The sequence below is a fragment of the Marmota marmota genome, unplaced genomic scaffold (assembly GCF_001458135.2).
Source record: "Marmota marmota marmota unplaced genomic scaffold, marMar, whole genome shotgun sequence".
NCBI lineage: Eukaryota > Metazoa > Chordata > Mammalia > Rodentia > Sciuridae > Marmota > Marmota marmota.
In genome coordinates, this window is record NW_025999925.1 from 946,767 (window position 1) to 967,533 (window position 20,767).

General features: G+C 37.4%; 1 long non-coding RNA gene across 1 annotated transcript in view; it reads right to left on the minus strand.

Moving 5' to 3' along the window:
• Window positions 1–4,173: 4,173 nt before the first annotated feature.
• Window positions 4,174–20,767, minus strand: part of LOC125615802 — a 37,030-nt gene continuing 20,436 nt past the window's right edge. The window contains exon 3 of the long non-coding RNA XR_007346392.1: window positions 4,174–6,765. This is a non-coding gene — a long non-coding RNA (uncharacterized LOC125615802). The remainder of the gene's footprint in view (window positions 6,766–20,767) is intronic.

Sequence of the window (20,767 nt, forward strand, 5' to 3'; positions counted from 1 at the left end):
TTGCATTATGCTTAAGTCAGGTCTAACACATCAAACATTTATTACTTCTTTATGATGAAAACTTTCAGAATCCTTTCTTCTAGCTTTTCAAAATGTGCAATGGCACATGAGAACACCTTACTCCTGACTTTATATAAGCAGGTTTTTCATCTCCCTGAAAGTCCAGCAAAATATTCAAGATATTCATAAGTCACAAAGATAAGTGACATTTTTTTTATTATAGGAGACTACCTTATGCATGGCAAGACATCTATTATCCCTGGCCTTTTTGCCTACTAAATGCCAATTGTGTCTCCCAGTGATTGTGTAAACAACTGTTATGGTTTGAATATGAGATGAAAAGCTCATGTTAGGCAATGCAGGAATGATCACAGGAAAAATGATTAGATCAAGATAACTGTAGCCTTGTCGGTGAAGTCATTAATTTCATGGACTAATAATTAATCCAATTTGAATGGATTATTGGGTGGTAACTGTAGGCAGGTGGAGCATGGCTAGAGGAAGTAGCCCCCTGAAGGAATGCCATTGGTGATTATATTCTGTACCTAGCTCCTCTCTCTGCTTTCCTCTGGCCATGAGCTGAAGAGATTTCCTCCACCATGATCTTCCATCATAACAGTCTACCTCACCCCAGGGATAGAACAATGGAGCCAGCTGACCATGGACTGAAACCCTTGAAACCATGAGCCAAAAAGTTTTCCTCCCCTAAGTTGTTTTTGTCAGGTATTTCCGTGAGGGCAATGAAAAGTTCACACCCCTCCCCCAATTTCTCAAATGCCCTCTAAGGGTAGTTCTATCCTTATTGAGTATTCCTGCCCTAAATGTCTCCCCAACTTATCAATAAATGTGCAATGCTCCATCTCTTCTTTGGGAAACCTTTTGTCTATATATGGCATGGCTGTCAAGGAATCTTCCAGAACTTTCTACTTACTGGAAAAGCTCCCAAATCACTACTTGGACCTAAGCCTGCTTCTTGCTCCTATTCTCTGTGGCCTGAGATGATTTTTCTCTCCTCTTGTGAGTTTTGCTACCCTCTCATCCCTCAGGGTTCTATTTCTTCCTTGACTGGTTAGAGTGTAAGAGAGTCTTGCCAGCTTCCCTGCTTTTTCCTGAGATAACCTTGGTGAAAAGCAGTCTGGTGTAGAGGGAGGACCTGTCGGGGCATTGCATTAATCAACCTCATATTACTATAATAAAATACCCATCAAGAATACTTAAGAGGTCAGGAGGAGGTTTATTTTGACTCATGGTTCCAGAGATTCGAGTGCAATCAGGCAGCTTCCCGTTGGTTTGGGCCTCGGCATGGGTGGCCCACTGTGGCAGGAGCACACGTACAAGTGAGTGATCACATCTGCAGACAGAAAGCAGAGATGGATGGGGATGGGTGAGATCCTTTCAAGGACACATCCCCCAAGGACCTAAGGAACTCCCATAAGGCCCCATCTCTTAAAAATTCATAGAATTTTTAATTTAAAATTTTTAATTTTCTAATTTAACTCTTAGAATGACCACCCTGGAGCCTAAAATTTTACATATGGGCCTTCAGGGTCACTACCTATGTTCAAACCATAGCAGGCATTGAGGCAGACACACCTGGGTATGAAGCCTGGCTCTGACATGGAATGCCTCCCTCCATAATCACTGTTCTTTAATCTCTCTGGACCTCGCTTTCATTGCCTATGAAGTGGGAGTAATAATTACTACTACAAATACATATTGGAAGAGATTGAATTAATGTATTTTTCTTTTCACTTTATTTCTAAAGTGTCTTAACAAGGACAGTGGGGAAATGGGATACTAGCTGATGATCTAACCGGTGGATGATGTTTACTATCTGAAGAAACTTACCTGGGTGCTATGTCTGGGTACCAGAAATGGCCCCTGAGGGTCAGGGCTTCACATCAAAGCCCCCAAAGTCAGTAGTGGGGCACAGAGCAAGGGAACCAAAAGGAAGTCAATGATCAGAAACTGCTCTGCACACAATGTACAAAAAAAATCATCAAGAAAGAATATGGGTGGCATTAGAACAAAATCCATTGATAGTACCCATATTGAGTATAGAGCCTTCCCGTATGATATCTTATTGAATCCTCTCATCTTATTTAATCATCTCTTAATCCTATGGTATGAGTATTCTCAGCCCCAAACTTTCTGAGGTTGAATTCTTGCTTATTAGTATTTGACCTCAGCAAATCATGCACCCAGCACTCAGGTTCACCTCCCTCATCTTTAAAGCGGTAGCAACAATTTACCTGTTTTGTTAGATTTTTATGAGGATTAAGTAAGTCAATGAATATAAAGCATTCAGACAGTACCTGAAGTATAGCCAAACCTATGAAAGCCAAGGTGAACATCATTTTTAGGTAGGTGAGCTGTCACACAGAGAAATTGAGCAATGTCCCTCCAGTGCAAAACATTAGGCATCTAATTAGAGTTTGAGGATGGGCCATGGGGCAAGTATTTACTTAGGACTCTCTAAAATTTGTTTATTCACAAAGAGACACACTGTGGAACAGTAAACAGAAAGCTTTTTGTATGCTTTACAGCTCTAGGATGAGCAGGTTATATAAAATTTTCACATGTTGAATCATGAATGCCTTACAGACACCCAAAATAGACTTTATTCTATTGTTACACTTGCTTTTGTTGCCTCTAATTTCAAGTATTATTTAACATCTTCAAGGTTTCTTTTTCTATAATGAATTGCACTGTGAAGATTCAATATTGTCTGTGCACAAGAATAGAGTACATTGTCATTAAGCTCTCTACAGTATGTTTTAAGTTCACCATTTAGGTAAGTTTGCAATATAGTTAACAAGTGCCAGTTTCATATTGTGAAATAAAAATAATCAAGTCCCTCAACATTGCTTGTGAACAATACCCTTCAAACAGAAAAGACAGGTCTTCCTTAATGGACACATTGAGACTCTATTCTATGACATCAGGTTGTTGCTTCTGTAGGATCTTATTTAGCCATGTAAAAACAAAGTGCATTATTTGTTATTAGTTAAAATAGTATCTAATTATGCACAGTTGGATATCAATGACATAAAAGCAATTATGGTGCAATCAAGCAAAATGGCATTGTTGGCAGGTTCCACTTTTCATTCCTAAATTACCACATTGGCAAAAATCAAGCCTTTATTATTAGTACCACTGTAAAGCCAATCAAATAGTCCATTTATATGGTCCCCTTTGGTGTCTCTCAAAAGTTGGTGCCCATACCTGGGGAGCATAATTAATTCACAGTGTTGTTTTTCAGTCTCTCCTCCCCAAGAAAACCTCTGAAGAATGGGGTTATCCTCCCAAAATTTAATAGGACCCAAAATCACTTTTATTAAGCTTCAATCTTCATCCATCAGAGTTTGTAATTTCTCACATATCCTTAATTATCAGGCTTCCTGGTAAATGATGCCATTGTGATAATTCAGTTCAGTGGAGTGCTCAAATTGTCTATTTTGATCAATTTTATCATGAGATAAACCAGAAATATAACTTGTTATGGTTTTGGTTTTAAATGTCCCCAAAAAGCCTGTGTGTTGAAGGCTTGATTCCCCCCTGCAGCACGATTCAGAGGTGGATGTCTTTGGAAAGTGATTGGATTATGAGGGCTCTGACCTCATGAATGGATCAATCTGTTTATAGATTTATATCTTAATAGTTTGGAGAAAGGACATTGTTACAAAAGTGAACTCTCTCTTTACCTTCTGGCTGCCACCTGTGAGCGACTTTGCTCTACCACATGCTCCCTGCATTATGTTCTGCCTTGCCACAGGCCTAAAAAGATGGAGTCAGCCAGCCATGGATGAAGCCTATCAAAGTGTGTGAGCCAAAGTAAATCTTCCCTCCCTCCCTTAAGTTGATTTTCTCAGGTGTTTTGTCATAGTGACAGAAAACTGACTAACATACACCTGAAAGAATTTAGTTTAATGAAAACCTTTCTAAAATATGTAGTGTATATTAAATATTTAATAAGTATGCTAATAAGACAATAACTAATATGCTAATACTAACACTATGTAGTGCTTTCTATGAGCCAGTCACTGTCTTTATAAATATTAATTTATTTAATCTTCACAGAAAATAAAGTAAATAGCTACTATTTTTCTTCTTTTACTGAAAAAACAATCACTAATTTTTTTCAGATTAGTTGACTTACCCAAGTTATAAGGATAGTAAATTCAAATGAAGATTGAAACTCAGTAATCCGGCTCCACCCATTTAACCACTGTAGGTTGTATTGCCAGTGTAGAGTTAATGTTTACATGTAAAAGTTCATTAATGATTTAACATCATAAATTATATGAGGACCACCATCATGGACATAAAATCCCATTGGAAAATAATGCAAATAAAGCAGGGTAAGAGGTCAAGTAAGGGCATGTGCTGGAGAAAGCAAGAAAGTGGTTTAGAGCTTGAGCTTGTTAATTTGGAGGTTTTAATAAAAGTATAAATAAAAAAGAACAAAAATTGCAATAATTCCTACCATTATCATCATTTTAGAGGGTATCTTGCAAGTCTATTTTTGTATACTATAGATGCATTTTTAAAATGCAAAGGCAGTTTATAGTTTAGAGATCATGTGGATTCTGAAAAAGAAATAGAACTTTCCCAAAAATTCTAGACTTGTTTCCTTATCTGCAAAAAGTATATCATTAGAACTTATACTCATTGAATCATAGGGAGATATTTTATACAAAGTACTGAGTATAATGTTTGGCACATAGAAAGCACGTCACAAAAGTTAGACATTGTTATTAGTATCAACTTTACAAAGCATTTTCAACTTATATTCCTACCCAAATACAGATTTTGATTTTTTCTCACTTTATTAAACATTCTTCAAAATAATTTTATTTTTTTATTTTATTGATACACAAAACATAAAAATTATACATGCTAATGAGGTGCCATGTAATGTTTGATACATATATACATTGGATATCGTTTGAATAAGGTTGAGTGTCTATCTCCTCAAACCTATACCATTTATTGGTGGTGAAAACTTTCAAAATCCTTTCTTGTTTTTTAGTGTACAGTATATTATTGTTGTCTATAGTCACCCTACTGTACAATAGCACACCAGAACCTCTTGCTCCTGTCTAACTGTAACTTAATACCCATTGATCAACCTGCCCCCATCCCACCCCCATTCTCCAGCCTCTGGAAGCTAGCATTCTACTCCCTTCTGTGAGATCATTTTTAGATTCCACATGAATGAGATAACCCAGTACTTGTCTTTCTGTATTCACCATAATTATCTCCAGTTCCATCCATATCGTTGTAAATTAAGGAGTTTTCTTCTTTTTATAGCTGGATAGTATTTCATTATGTATATGTACCATATTTATTTAGGTTTTATGTACTATTTTTATTTAGGTTTCAAGTATGGAAATCGGAATTTTTTCCTATGCTTTTTTTCCTGACCTCAGTTTTCTTCATGATCACCTTGCTTATTTATGTACACTTAATAACCACTTCCCTATCATGTTAATATCACAAATTTAAAACTACTTTTCCCCTCTGTTTTTAACAGTAACAATAGTTCATAAGAAGGCATTTGATCTGGTTCTTCATCCTGACACCTTTTTAAGCAGCAATATCTGTGCATCTCTCTAATGGATTTCATCAGTTTTCCCACCCTAAAAGGGTCATCTCTACTTGTTTAGTTTGGGGAATTGAGATAGAGTCTGTCAAAGATTTTTTGGATCTTTGTCCAAATCTTTAAACTCAAGATAAAAAGTAAAGATTTAGATTTAATGTTATTTTTCATTAAGAGTATAAATACTAACCAGCCTGGGTCATTGAGTCAAAGGTCACTAAGCTAGAACTAAAGCCAGAGGCAGTGACAGAGGGAAGAACAGTCCTCAGGCTGGAGCTGAGCTCCTGTGTTTGTTGAGCAGCCAGGAATTAGCTGCAGCAGTGCCCCAGTTCTGTTTGGCATGTTTGTCCTCATGAGGAGCCAGATGAGGCTCTTTGCAACAGATGTCTGTGTTCCTTGTAAGCCAGGAATAAAAGCATCCTTTGCCCCACAGAGTGTGGCATGTCACTGGGGTACATGTCCTCTCCTTGTCACCCTCGGTCAGGCTATCACATCACTAATCCTTCTAAATAGGGAATGGGGAGGAGGTTCTACCAAGAGCTCTCCTTCTTGACTTTCCAGTCTTCAGATGGAGAGCCTGGATTCATATGAGTCTGTCCTCCATTTCAGACCTCTCTGTGCCACAACCAACAATAATTCTAGCAAATTGGTGCCACCCTTTCATATATTCCATTATCGGTTTCCAATACTTGTATTAGACTCTTTTATATTCATGTAAGTGGAAATCCAGGGAAGTGATGGACTTTTTGCCTGCATTCCATTAGTTTCTTGTCCAGGAATCCCTTAATTTCTCTCTAACCTGCACTTAAGGAAGTGCTACTGTACATTGCTAATGGGGTGGGGAGGAAGCACTTCAATCTTCTTTGGGAAATGCAAGCGAAAATGAACTCCTTTACTTAAGGAGCTTAGCCACAGAATTTTTCTAATGTTAATATGAGATATTCCCAAGCTGTCTTTCTTTTTCCGGTTGAGAAAAACAAGGCAGAGAAATTCAGATGAAGGCTATAGCAGGAACTACACAGACCTTTTTAACTTACTGGACTTGTTAAAGAATAAAACTTAGTCTCTTCTTTCAGTCTATGCAGGTATAATGCATTTCCTCTGGTTTGAGACAAAGGGTTGCTTCCAGGTATTGAAAGACCATAAACTCTTGAATTTTGGGCCTGTTGATAGAATTAGAATAAAATTGTATTGATAAGATGGTATTCCAATATAAGAGTATTAAAGAAATGTGAAGGATTAAGGAGAAATGTAACCAAATGTATTCAGCAATTCTTTCTAGTTAGAACCTGCAGAATAATCATTTGCTTTATTGGTTTCTCTTTCTTAGGTTTCACTGTGTTAACAAAAATATTATTTCTGGTGAGAAAAACTTATAATTATATTGGTATGACTCTCCTATGCAAAATCTATGCCTTGCAATTCATGCCAGAAAATCAGAGACAGTTTCTTGGTCGAGTGCTGGGCAGGGGATATTACAGGGATAACCTGGGAAGTAGGAATGTGGGCAGAGTCCGTTGAAGCAGCAGGATGGTGACCAGCCTGAGTTCCCCTTAGTTCTGCCACCACCCAGACATGAGACCACATCCTCACCTCCTGTTCCCTTCTCAACCCTCATCATTATGTTTTTCAACTTTCACCTCATGAATTAGTAAATTTGAATTGGTGGTCATGTGAAAAGAAATTTTTCAAGTAAGTCTTGATAAGCAAACTCTCTAGTTAAGTTTACTGTCTGCTATTCCTGGAGCAAGTATTTCCTAGAGCAAGCAACTACATTTTGGTAGGTGGGATTCTGGTCCCAGTATTGTTGAGCACAGAGAACCCCCTCTCTCTAATCTGCTACCCTCCAACCTACACACAGTAGTCAAGTAATCATTTCAAGTCACAAATCTGTTGACATTATTTTCCTGTTGTCTAATTGTTATTGTTTTTAAATTCCCTCCTATAAATGGTGGGGGTGGGAGGAATGCAGTCCCTAAAGAATTTTGCATTCAGAAGTTGCATGGTTTGGTCCTAACTTTTCTTTCAACCTCATCACTCTCCTGTCTATTCCTTAAGTGCCACATATGCTAACATACATAGGGTATTTTTGTTTCTCTCTCTCTCTCTCTCTCTTCAAATATTTACATTTCTTCCCTTAGTCAATTGAAAAAACGTCCAGCTTTTCTTTGAGTTGAGTGTAAATGTCATTTTGAATTTTCCTTGATGCCCTCCCTGGTCCTTCATAAATCTTTTACATACCTGTATTTATTTCTATCAAAACTCTTATCAATTGCCTCGTAATTATCTGTATCCTCATCTCCCTCTCCCAGTACATTGTCCACCTCTTGAGAGCAGGGACTATGGAGTTCATGCTTTCATTACCACTATTTAACATGGTGTCTGGCACATAGTATACCCAGACTTCACTCCCAGCACACAACTGTTGCTGGAAAAGGTAAAAAGTAGGACCTTGAGGAGGCAAAGAAGACCTCCCAAGATGAGAGGTTGTTAAAAGTGAGAAGAAGGAACCAAGAGGAAGGACAGGAAATCTTCACCATCAACATGAAGGGCACATTCTAAAGATCAATGGTCTGTGAAAATCATTTTTATGTAAGAAACACAAATGACTTAAACAAATGCAGCAGATGTACACTTTTATAAGCACAAAATTCACATATGTAAAATATAATTTTATTTTGATTATCTATTTCGATCTCTAATGTCAAACAACATAATCAATAATTCTGTGGGTTTTCTCAATCCAGTCCAGGAATTTGGGGCATTTCTAAGATTCTCCCCCTCCTCCATTGCTTTCCTCGGAAGTCAGGATGAATTCCCAAGGGCCAGCTTTAGCAAAGGAGCTTTGGTCCACCTGCCATCCTCTGTCCTGGCTGGCATCTTCCAGGGATGCTTGATCCACCTGGTCTTGGCTCTGAACTCTGTTGCATCTGCTGTTGAAGAATTCACATCCCAACCTGCCCTTAGATGCCAGCTCCAAGTGCCCTAAGCCTTCTACCAAACCATCAGTGGTCAGCCAAACATCTATAATTCAGGCCTGGGATTTTTTCTTCTCCTTTTGTTGGTCGCATAAGTGAACTGAAAAAGAGGCACTGGTGTAACCACAGAGGCCAAAACAGGGATCTGAGCTAATCTGGCTATCATTGTTCACACCCTCTGGTCCTGCTCAGGCGTGATCCCATGGACTGTTCTGCTTTCCAAAGACTTCTGCTCAGCCTGTCTTTACTCCTCAGTAGCTCTGACAGACCCAGTTTGTAATAGGAAATTCCACATATATCAGCACTCAGTGCCTCGTATTCAAGTGTTACTTCTCTACCAGAGACGAGTAATGCCAAGGACTGTTTCTCAAAAAAGTGTGCAATTCTCTGCTGTAGACAGCACAGCCACGCTCTTGGACACTGGGGACCCATCCTGTGATTCTTGCTCTGGAACTTGCCATAAACATCACAGTGAATCTTTGCCCACCACCAACACCTCCAGCGCTTCAAGTGGTAGGACTGCTCACACAGCAGTCTGGATCTGCTACAGAACCCTTTCCTGTTCTAGACCCCTCTCAAAGATGGGCACCTTCCATTTTACTTATAACCTGGAGAAGTTTCCCTTAATACGAAATATGTTGTCTCAGAACCCAAAAGGCTTATCAGGCCTTTATGTTGTAGTAGGGATACAAGGTGCACCAATTTGTCTTGGAGAAGGCATCTTGGCATGCCTCTGATACTGGGCCCCTGAAAGCATTACCAAAGTCCAAGATCCCTGAATCTTCATATGGCTTGTCTCCTACCCTCTGGAGTACATGTGCCACCTCTTGCTAATTCTGCCCAATCAACATGATATAATGGATCAGTGTGATTTTCTGCAGGATAAACACACAGTCCCCTCTTTGGACTATATTTTAATAAAGGGTAGAAGAGTTAACATAGCTCTATGGCTGAATTTTAAATAAGTTTATCACCCAGCCCACATGAATATGAATAATTTCTGATCCTCTGTTTTGATTAAAATGAGAAAGAGTATTTGCCAAACCAACAGCCAAATACTGTATGCCTGATGAGGAATACTACTTGGTTGAACTTGACATTCTCCAGGATCCAGCAAGTTTCTGCAGGACCATATTAGCAAACTAAATGAGGCCATGACAAGGACCACCACCCCTGCATTCTTTTTATTTATTTATTTTTAATATTTTTAGTTGTCAAGGGACCTTTATTTTATTTATTTATATGCAGTGTTGAGAATCGAACCCAGTGCCTCACACATGCTAGGCAAGTGCTCTACCACTGAGCCACAACCCCAGCCCCCTGCATTCTTTAGATTTTAACTGAGGCAGTAAACTTTTTTCATTCTCTTGGGCAGAAAGACTAGGTTTTATTCAATATCTTTGATGGCTCTTTCAGGAGTTTCATCTTCATTTTCTTCTCTTTGCTAGCTTTTATCCCACAAGAAAAGAATCCCAAATGGGTGTTACTCCATTTTAGCCAGGATTTCACTTCTTGTCTGGCTCCAATATGCCCCTACTCTAACAATGAGCCCCTGATGATACTTCCAGTGTCTATATTCCAATATCAGCTCACACCGTGTTTCAAATAGCCCTCAAAATATTTATGAACTGCTGTTTTTCCAGTGTACAATTACTCTATTAAATTGCCATAGGTTTTTGTTTTTTGGTTTTTTTGGGGGGGGAATCATTGAAATATATATCTGTCATGTTATTGCAGAATTCTTCATTTTGGAGACCAAGTCACTTTATTCAGTGGATTTCAGATAAGAAAGTTGTCTCAAAACCGAGAACTGAGCAAGAATCATGAGCTCTCATTAAGACAATTGCCCTCTGTCTCCCAGTCAACCGTCCTTCATTTCTTCTGAGAGCACAAATTGAGTAGTACCTTTATTTGCTACTATTTTGCCTTAGTGGTGCTGTATTCTATTAATCATCTTTGAAACTTTCTGAGGGTCAGGCTCCCTTGGCTGTCATGCTAATAATTATGATCAAATTACAAACACTACCCCTTCAATCAGGCGCTGAAGAATAAATTGCTGTTCCTTGACCTATATTACTTTAGGGTCCTATTATCCACATTGCTAACAGTGAGTTTTCTTTAAAAGGATTTTTTACCAACAGCCTTACCCTCTAAGGACACGCACCCTGAATGCCAATGACATGTTCTCTCACACATTACTAATGGTCTTTGTGAAAGGGCTTTTCTCTGGATCCTCCCATGGAACATCCTTTGAAGTGTTTTTTGAATTCCCATAATTTACCCATTCTAACCTGCCTACTTCCTTAAGTCTCTAAATTTCTTCCTTCAACATCTGTCCCAGTGACTAAGGCATCTTAGCTTTGCTCAGTTTGGGTATCACTTTCTCCAGACTTCTGTGAATACCAGTAAATGTGTCCCATCATCTGGGTCTTTGCCAAGATGTTAAGTGCTGTATCCTAAGAAAGTGTCTGTCTGTCAACAAATTCTTATTTATACAGTCTCTCCAAGTATCTTTAAAAATCCAATCATCAGGGTGCTCTCCTGGTTCTGTTGGTACAAGCTAGTTAATTCTCACACTTTCTCCAGGGTGTAATCTCTTTCCCTGCTTATCAGACCCAACATGCCTCCAACTGGGTTATGCTAGAATTTAACCTAGTTATATACCTGGCAGCCAGCAGAGGACCTGGGGTTGTTCCTGAAGAGAGTACTTGCCAGCATGCTGAGAGCAACCCCAGTGTCTCGAAGCATGTGGAAGTATCAGCTCTCTAGGGTAAGGTGTGCTGTCCTGCAGAACTGAAGGTTTGGGGGAGACCAGAGAGTCAGATTCCTCAGAAGCATCCACCCAGTTGTCCTCATCCCTTTTTGGGGGTTCCATGTTTTCCACTCAGGGTAAATGAACGTAACAGATGTAACAAATCTGCCTTGCTTGAAGACTTCTATGTCTTTGGGGATCTTTAATTCTATCAATCCCTGAATCTGTCCCTCAGTTATGTCAGCTTTTCTCTGCAGGAGACAATGGCCTGGTACATAGAAGGTTCTATTTGTTAAATGGATGGATGCATGCATGCATGGATGGATGCATGGATTGATGGCTAGTAGAAGAATGAATGACACTGGACAAGCAGGGGGGTATGCAAAAGTATACAGGCTACTAAAATGTCTTGGTTTTATGGTATTTCAAAATTATGCAATGAATGTAGATAAGAAGATATAAAAGAATCAGGGTCATTTTTTTCTAGAAGAAAATAGACCTTCATAGCCTTTCTTGTGTTTTTGTATCTAATAAATCATAACCATGAATTATTCAACAAAACATTCCTTGATAGTGTTTGTCATGTCTCTCATAAAACAAAAACCATAAATATGATATATAGAATATAACATGGAAAAATATTTTGCATAGAATAAAATAATGAGGAAATTCAAAATTACAATGTTTAGAGCTATGTATAAACTGCTTTCTTTCTTTATATATAAAGAGCAAAAAGTTGGAATATGTCCCAAGTTTATATTTGTTATTTATTGTATATTGAAAGCTTGGTATATTTTAAAGATACCTGAATAAAAATCTGATTCAGAAAAATAAATCATCAGGAAAATATAGTTTGGGATTATGAAAAACAGTAGGAAAGAGTGACATTTATCTGCTCATAATGCTATTTGGACACAAAATCTTGTTTAGTAAATGTTTCACTATCAGAATGTTTGTCTTTAAAAATACCACAAGCATTAATGTCACAAAATGAATCACACCCAAATAATTGAGTGAAACAACAAAATTTGAAGCCAAGACTGCATGAAAACCAATCTGAACAAGAACAATTGAAGATAAAAAGAGCAAATGAAAAAGCTACACGTGAAGAAAAATAAAGTTTACTAAATGTCCTACATGAGCAAGCAGATTATCTGCAAATAATATGATCTCTATCTTTATTATTTAATATTTCCAATATTAAATGCAAAGGTATTTGGTACTCAAAATTCATCATTTTTGAATTTTGCTACAATTTTCTGTTATCTTTATGCTCTTGAGAACTTATCTGTTGCCTCCCTATGGAATGTTTGCTGCTCTGCATTCTTCCAAGCCCAAGTTCAAAATCATCACGTTAGTAGCTTGAAATCAGTCATGCTGGTAGTGGCTACACACAGAAACTGGCAAACACTGCCCATCAGGGGTTTTCTTTGTTCAGAGATCTACTTGTTGAACATTTACCAGCACACCCTAGCAAAATTCTTTCTGGCCATAAAAATTTGGGACAGGTCTTGGTTCTCTCTGAACAAGGACTAAATACTTAAATGTTTTGGAATCCATGTGACAGATGATATCCGAGTCCACACAAACAGTATTTGATATGCCCCTTCTTCCAAGATTCCTGAAGCCAAGAACTGCACTATACCAACATCATAAGGCAGGGAAACTTTGTTCTGATCAACAAGAACCAGTTTTGTTTCCTGTTCTACTCCACATATCACCTTAACTTGTCAAAACAGTTCATCTGAAAAAAAAAATCTCTTTATATATAGTATTAAAAGCTTACAACAGTACATTTTTATTCACCCCTTTTTCTCTTTTTGTTTTTTTTTAATATTACTTTTTAATTGTTATATGTGGTGCTTAGGATCGAACCCAGTGCCTCATACATGCTGGGTGAGCACTCTACTGCTGAGCCACAACCCCAGGCCTCTTTCTGATATCTTTATTATGCATTTATGCTGGTTTTGTTTTAAATGGTCAAGTGGCTTTTAAAGATATAAGGAAATGTTTAAAATTTTGTATATTTATCACTTATTTTAGTGTTTATGACACTCTTTGCTCACTATTGAAGATCCAAGTTTTCTATTGATCTCATTTCTGTTCAACTGAAAATGCCCCATTAGCATTTTTAGTAGTAAAGATTTTTAGATGACAAATTCTCTCAGTTTTCATTCCCTGAAAATGTCTTTATTTTACTTTATGTTTGAAGGGAAATATTTCCACTGTATATAGAATTCTAGATTGAACGGGTTTTTTTAAGCGCTTGAATTTGTCATTCCACTATTGTTGTAGTTTGATTTTTCAGTCATAATTCTTGTCAGTATATGTTGTGTCTTTTTTCTTTCTAGTTACCTTTAGAACTTTTTAACTTACCTTTGTTCTCATTGGTTTGACTATGATGTTGGGAGTAATTTTCTGTGAATCTATCCACTCGGGGTAAATCGATGTTTACTTGCCCACTCTTTCTGTGTAGGTCAGTCAAGTCCCTTGGGATCTGGCAGACTTTCTCCTCCTCCAATCAGTATCCAATCAATGCTTCTGCCCTGAAGCAGCCAGAGCATACCACTCACATACAAAGGACATTTCTCTCTGATAATCAGTTTGTAAAGGCTTCCTGACACCCAAAAGGCTTCAAAAGTTTCACAGGTGAATTTTATGTTGTCTGGACTTTTTTATGGTGTTATTATCGGCAAAAAAAAAAAAAAGTCTTCCACATCCTTTTACATTCTAGCCTGAAGTAGCACTGCCTACACCATCACACTTGTGAAAAGAATGTGGTCTTTTAGATTCAGACAGATATGAATTTAAAACTTAGACTTTGTACTACTAGCATAATATATAGTTCAGCTAGTTGCTAATACACATATCATCTAGTTGACAAACATTCTTGAAGAGATGTCATTGAAGAAGAATGAGTGACTGTTAAATAATAATTTTTGCTACATTTTTCTGGATCACCTTGTAGAACTGGAGCTCATAACCCCCCACAAAACTGAAGACCAGGTTGTGTGCTAGCTGGTGATTCAACAATAAATTCTGACCAGTGTAAGGTAATCATAGTAGCAAACTGATTACTTTGTTCTTGGAAATGAAAAGCAATAACCCACTTAAAAAGCTAATTTCAAATTGTTCATTAGAAAAAAAAGAAGTTGCAATTTCAAAGCCTGTCTTTAAGAGCCTAATAAAAACATAACTATTTTCTGAGTATTAAAATGAGTGCTTTCCACAAAGTGTCATCTTTTTTGCAGGTATATAACCTGAATTGACAGAATGTCAACGTGCCTGAGAAGTGAAAAGCTAGATCACACCAATCACTAGAACTGACAGCCTGTGAGCGTATTTATAAAACACGGATTTTAATTCAGTAAATCATGCTGCACAGAAAGAAGTACCTAATAATCATCTGTTGTTCTATTTATAACATCCCATTTTATTTGCTAAAACTGCTTAATAAAAAACTTCAGTAAATCAGCCTTAAAGAAGAATGAAATTATGGCATTTGTAGGTAAATGAATGAAACTAGAGAATATTGTGCTAAGTGTAATAAGCCAATCCCCAAAAAACAAAAGCTGAATGTTTTATCTGATAAGCTAATGCTGATCCACAGTGGGGCAGGGAGATAAGGAAGAATGGAGGAAATTTGGTTTGTGTAGAGGGGAGTAAGAAGAGGGGTGGGGCTTGGGAAGGACAATAGAAAGAGACATTATTACCCTATATACATGTATGATTACACTACTGGAGTGACTCTGCACCATATACAGCCAGAGGAATGAGAAGTTGTGCTCCGTTTGTGTACAATATGTCAAAATGCATTCTAATGTCATGTCTTCCATTCATTGACATTTTTATTGAGACTCTGTGTTAGGAACTAGGCACATAGTGGTTTAAGGACATTTACGGCCTCTGCCTTAGATAATTGACAATATTCCAGACAGACACTGAAACAAATCATCACAATGAGAATGAATGCTACAAAGAACCCAAGGGTGGGCTGGGGATATAGCTCAGTGGTAAAGTGCTTGCCTATTATGCCGGAGGCCATGGGTTTAATCCTCAGCACCTGCCTGCCTCACACACACAAAAAAAAAAATGTAAAGGGTGTTATTGGAGTGTTGTTACACTAAAGGCTGTCCTAATCTACAGTCTCTCATTCAGGAAAAGAAGTTTAATCTCAGAGGTCTTAGGATAACCAGGATATTGTTAATAGGTCCCCATGGGCAAAAGGCCACTCATTCAGCAGCAAGGAGAAAACTAACTTCTTAAAAGGAGAAAACTAACTTCTTAGTTTCAATCATGTTCACCTCCAGATGTCCTAGGATGTTTGATGATCTAAACTCCTTACACCCACCTGTCTTAATGAGATGTCTTTTAAATTGTCCTTTTCTATCTAAACTTAAAGTGGCTATTTGATCAGTGCTACTCCAAGTATGGTCCACTTAGCAGTAGCAGCTTGTAGGAAATGCAAGTTCTCAGTCCCCACCTGTTCCCTAGGGCTGCATGACAAACCACCATAAATGGGGCAGCCTAAAAAACAGTAATTTATTCTCTCACAATTCTGGGAAGCATAAATCTGAAATAAAGATATCAACAGGACTGTGTTCCCTTCAAAGCTTTTGAAGGGGTTGGAGGGTGGCAGAGAGATCTTTCCTTGCTTCTTCCAGCTTATAGTGGCTCCAGGCATTCCTTAGTTTAGGGCTGTCAAACTGTAATCTCTGTCTTCATATAAGTGTCTCCCTGTATGTCTTTTTCTCTTCTGTAGCTTCTGTTGTTATATTTACCAGACAGATAATCCAGGATGATCTAATCTCAACAGCTTTCATTATATCTACAAAGATTCCATTTTTCCAAATAAGGTCATACTCATAGTCTCCAAGTGTAAGAATGGGAATATATCCTTTTGGAGACCACCATTAAAGACTTTACACAATTATTAAGTCAAAATCCTTGAGTATAGGACCCAGAGATCTGTGGCTCAACAAAATTTTCAGACAATTGCTAAAGTATTAAAGTTTAAGACTTACTAGACTGAATCGTGGTTTTCAGTGGGGTTCTATTGTTGCTCTTCTTAGTCAACACTTTGCTGGTCTCAGAGAAAGATCTTTGCAGAAAGCATGAAACATTTCCTTTGGATTATTGAATGATGACATAGTCATACAGTCTTCAAATAATCATGTATTTGTAATTGCTATTTTCAGAAGAACCTAAGAATTAATATTTTCCTTTTTTCATGAACAAAAGAACACTTATTTAGGGCTTGATGAAGGATGTCCTAATGTCAGGGCAGACCACTTAGTGCATAGAGCTTTCCTTATACGTAAAAAAATGTGGAAATCAAGTGATGAGAATTTTCAAGGAAAACATAATTGAACAGGATCATTTACCATGTCAAGGATATCTCTTCAAAAATAGAAATATTCTTCCTTCAGAAAACCATTAGCCATCATTCCCAGGAGTCATGATAAAAATAATAAAAATTATGAATATGAGATTTTGAAGGTTTTTAATTTGGGGGGGGAAGGAAGAAAAGAAGGAAAACATGCTATATTTTAATCCCATTATCCTTTAAGAGTTTGCTCTTAGTCAAGGTCAAGTCTGTTACCCATTTTAAAAATGAGCCAGGTCTAAAGGTTAATTGTATTCTAAAAACCTACAGTGGTCTTGAAATGTCAAATGAAAATCTTTTTAAACTTCCTTCATCTTTACAAGCTCTTAAAGATTCATAAAGCATTAGTACTGACCTTGTGATGTAGTTAAATTCTATTTACCTTTTTCATTCAGAAAACTCAGTTTGCATGAGGTAAATGTTAGAGGAAGATGAGAGAAAGAGAGGAAGAGGATGAATATAAATAGACCAACCCAAAACAATCTGGTAAAATTGAAAAATCAAATCCAAATATTGTATACATTCAGAAACACACACTAGAAACATACACCCAGGAACCTCCCCATAAATGTACATCACAGTTTTAGAAAACATAACCAGTGGTCTATTAAGGTAAACTTTGAAAGCTTGAGATTGTTTTGTGTCTATAGATCATATATTTCTGTTCCTTTTTGTTTTCCTCACTCTCATCAAAACCTTCTCACCTGAGACTTACCATTCATTATTAGTTGCTCTTCCATTCTTCATTCCCACTAAGGTCTAAGCTTTCTCCTTCCAGATGGGATATATTCCCATTCTAACACCTGGAGACTATGAGTGTGAGTCTGCTTTAAAAGTCCTAGCTGTCTTCCTAGAGCTTCCCTAGCCTCAATTTATTCACTCAACAACTATTTATTGAGCTCCTATTTTGTGCGAGTCATTATGGTTACAGAAGTGAATAAAGAAGTTCTTCTGGGGAACATTTTCTTATGGAGGCTGTTAGGGATAGAAGGTGTGGGCAGGGCTAGGGACATGAGCAAATCACTGGAGATAAAAGATATCATACATTGTAATTATATTCCAGACATTATATACCAAAATTTTAATATTTATTATCTCAAAAACCTCATGACAATCCTATAAGGTTGGATATTAAATATTGTATTTCTGCAGATAATAAAAATCAAATTCAGGACCATCAGATAATTTGACCTGAAACATAACCAGTGGTCAGTGGAAACAGCTTTCAAGCAAGGATTGCTTATTTCCAAATAGCCTACACCGGGTCATATCACCAGGCTGTATCATATGGGATGGACACTTCAATTCACTCAGACTTGACTCCTCTTTTGCCTCCTACCTCACTTATCCCCTCAAACCCTTTATGTCTTGAGGCACACAATCAGGCTGAGCCACACAGGTATGAATTCAACATAGTGCAAATAAGTGCAATTTATTTGTAAAACTCAATAGAATTTGTTTCCCTGGACAATGTTAAATAACTTGGAACAAGTATTTTTCTAGATGTTCTCAGTCTAGTAGTGATTTTTATCTCAATAAAATGTGACTTATAATCAAGTCATTTATCAAGTTAAAACTTAGTGAGCTGAATGCTCTATCTTTTTTCAGCTTCTCTTCAGGGAAGTATTTGAGTCCCAAAGACACTTATGAGAGCACTATGGCCTTGTAGGATGTATGTAACTTCTCTCAGGTCATGTCTCTGCTAGTGTTTACTGATGATATAGTGTGTCTGTTCTCTAGGTTCATGGAGCATACAGTGTTACCTGGGGCAGAGCTTAGAGCCTTCGACTATGGTTCCCTCCCTGTGCTCTGGTGCTACCAGTACTCTGCATTCAATTCTGTGTTCCATGTGATCCCTGGCTAGAAATGCATGAAGTATTCTTTTGGTGAAGACCTTCTCAGCTCTGCAAGGTGACCTCCTGGCAGACTTACCAGCTCTCACTCTTAGCTAACTTCTATATCCTCATTCTAGGCCCCAGGAATAACTGGATCTCAGGATTCATGTGAAAAATTTCAGGGAGGGTTTTTTTTCTGGCCCACTCTTTTCCATATATACCATCTGCAATTTTGCCAAGCTTTCCTCTCTAGGATTCTGAGGTATAAGAAAGATTTTAAGGGGTAGAGACAGGTACATAGTTTCTACACGGCTTTTAGTTCCTTATTAATATTTTTTTTTTTTTCCTTTCTCTAAACTTTCCTCTCCTCTTGCTTGGAGGTCATTTATTAAGTCTGAGTGTTGGTGGCCAGAAATATAAGCATGTTCCTTCAGTGCCTCAAATATATTTCTAGTTTCTTCCATCTCATATCCACCTCAAACTTAGAATTAAAGAGTAAGACAACTTTCTTCTCAGCTGTGAACTATTCCTACATCAATAGATTTTTCTGCCACATGGAAAAAGGCAGGTAGCTATACAATATGGACTTTAAATAGTGCAGCAATTAGTGATTTGAAATACTGCCCTGCAATACTAACAACATATATTTGACTAAATTCTAATTTTTAACCACAGGATAGGCAGATACAACCCTTAAAAATAGAGTTATATGCTAGGGGTCTGCTAGACTTCATATTTTCTTAAATAGCAATATAGATGTTTGATTAGTAGCCAGAGGTAAAATCAGGGAAAGTAGCCCTAAGAACATTCAATTTGAACATTCAGTCCAATTTTTATACCCAGGTTTTTAAAAACTTATCTGTGGTGTTTGAAAGCATTTAGAATAATTGAGGATGAAATGGGGGATTTTCATGATTCTTCGCCAGTTTTTACCTTCAACTGTAAAAAAAAAAAGCAATATGAAAAGAGATACAGAAAAATAGTAGGAAAAATGACAGTGTACAGATAATCATTTGGAAGCCTTTCTTTGTTCAAAGACAAATAATGATCATAACAAAGGTGGCTTACCTTAACAGAATTTAAAAGGCAAATAAGTTGAAATAAAAAGTGCAAGGATATTTAATATGTTGAGTTGCTTCAAGAGCAGTCCAATGCAAATTTGCAAGATCAATGTTTTCCTGGCAGAGAAGCAATTACATTTAAGAAAGTTTTAAAAGATGGTTACCAAGCAACTACACTCAGCCTACGCACATTGTTCATAATCTCTGGTAAATTATAGAAAATGACAGCCTGTCATTATAGAACAGAGACATACAAAAATTAGGGCATTGTTATTCTGTGTTCCTCCCACAGGAGAAAGATCAATTATATCTTTGGTACAATGATTAGGTTAAATAACAACAATAGATATTAAATGTTACCATGTTGTGGTGTAAATGTGTAAAAAGCCCAGAAGTTTTTCAAGGAACGACCCTTGTAAGCAGGTATAGCCCTGCCTTGACCTGACTTCACATCATATCGTTTCCATGATATCAGGGGAAGCTCAAAACACTCTGTTGGCAGCATTTTAAGTGAATCTTTGGTAGAAAGACTCTGCCAAAAAATACACATATAGGTATAAATAACAACTCAGAATTTTTTATTCTTTCTGATAAAATGATGATTTTCTTGAATATTGATATTCTTTGATGGTGGCATCTTAATGACTGCCTAATATTCCTCTAGCTGAGATGATCACTATGTAGCCATAGATAAAATCAAAATGCCCTTATTTAAAATTATTAGGAAAATACATACTTTCTTGGGTATCAAAATACATTTTTAATTGGTTCTTTTTAGTCATACATGACAGTAGAATCCATTTTTACATAATTATAAAAGCATAGAGTATATCATGTTCTAATTCAGTCCCCAGTACCTTTTCTTCCCTTTCCATCCCCTCATCTCCTGCTCCCTTCTCTCTATTGTTCTTTCTGCCATTTACCCATAGGTTTTTTTTTATTATTAATTTCTTATGGATGTATCTGATGGTGAGATTCACAGTGGTGTACTCACATATGTATATAGGAAGGTTATATCAGATTCATTCCACTGTCTTTCCTTTTCCCATGCCCCCTCCTGTTGAGAGCCACAGCCGAAGGGGCCCCAGCAAACTTCCAGCTGCCAGCTGATGATTGGCTCACAGAGGCCCCAGCAACATCTAGCTGATTGGCT